This window comes from Neophocaena asiaeorientalis, unplaced genomic scaffold (assembly GCF_003031525.2).
Source record: "Neophocaena asiaeorientalis asiaeorientalis breed wild unplaced genomic scaffold, Neophocaena_asiaeorientalis_V1.1 scaffold632, whole genome shotgun sequence".
NCBI classification, from domain to species: Eukaryota; Metazoa; Chordata; class Mammalia; order Artiodactyla; family Phocoenidae; genus Neophocaena; species Neophocaena asiaeorientalis.
The window spans coordinates 352,579-353,446 of NW_020172771.1; positions in this window are offsets into that span (position 1 = coordinate 352,579).

Sequence of the window (868 nt, forward strand, 5' to 3'; positions counted from 1 at the left end):
GTAATCAGTCTATTCAGATCTTCTGTTTCTTCATAATTCAGTCTTGGTGATTTGTAAGTCTCTAGGAGTTTATCCATTTTCCTCAGGTTGTCCAATTTTTTTCCTTATAATTTTTCATGGTAGTCCATTATGATCCTTTTTATTTCTGTGGAATCAATTGTAATGTCTCCTCTTTCATTTCTGATTTTATTTTTTGAGTACTTTTTCCCCCTTTTCTTGGTGATGTAGTTAAAGGTTTGAATATCTTTTATCTTTTCAAAGGACAAACCATGGTTTCATTGATTTTTTTCCTATTGTCTTTTTAGTTTTATTTCATTTATTTCTGCTCTGATCTTTGTTATTTCCTCCTTTCTACTAACTTTGGTTTCAATTTGTTCTCTTTTCAAGTTCTTTAAGGTACTAACTTAGGTTGTTTATTTGAGATTTTTAAAATTTCTTAAGACAGGCATTTATTATTATGGACCTGACTGCTGGAACTTTTTGATGCATCCCATAAGTTGTATTTACATTCTTACTTGTCTCACGGTATCTTGTGATTTCTCATTTGATTTCTTGTTGACCCATTGGTTGTTCAGTAACATGTTGATTAATATCCATATATTTGTGAATTTTCCAGTTTTATTCTTGTAATTGATTTCTAGTTTCAAACCACTGTTGTTTGAAAAGACACTTTAAATATTTCAGTATTCTTAAATACTTTAAGGTCTGTTTTGTGGCTTAACATATGATCTATGCTGGAGAATGCTTCATGTGGAATTGAGAAGAATGTATATTCTGCTGCTGTTGAATGGAATCCTTTGTGTATATCTGTTAAGTTCATCCCATCTAATGTGTTGTTTAAGGTTAATGTTTTCTTAATGGCTTTCTG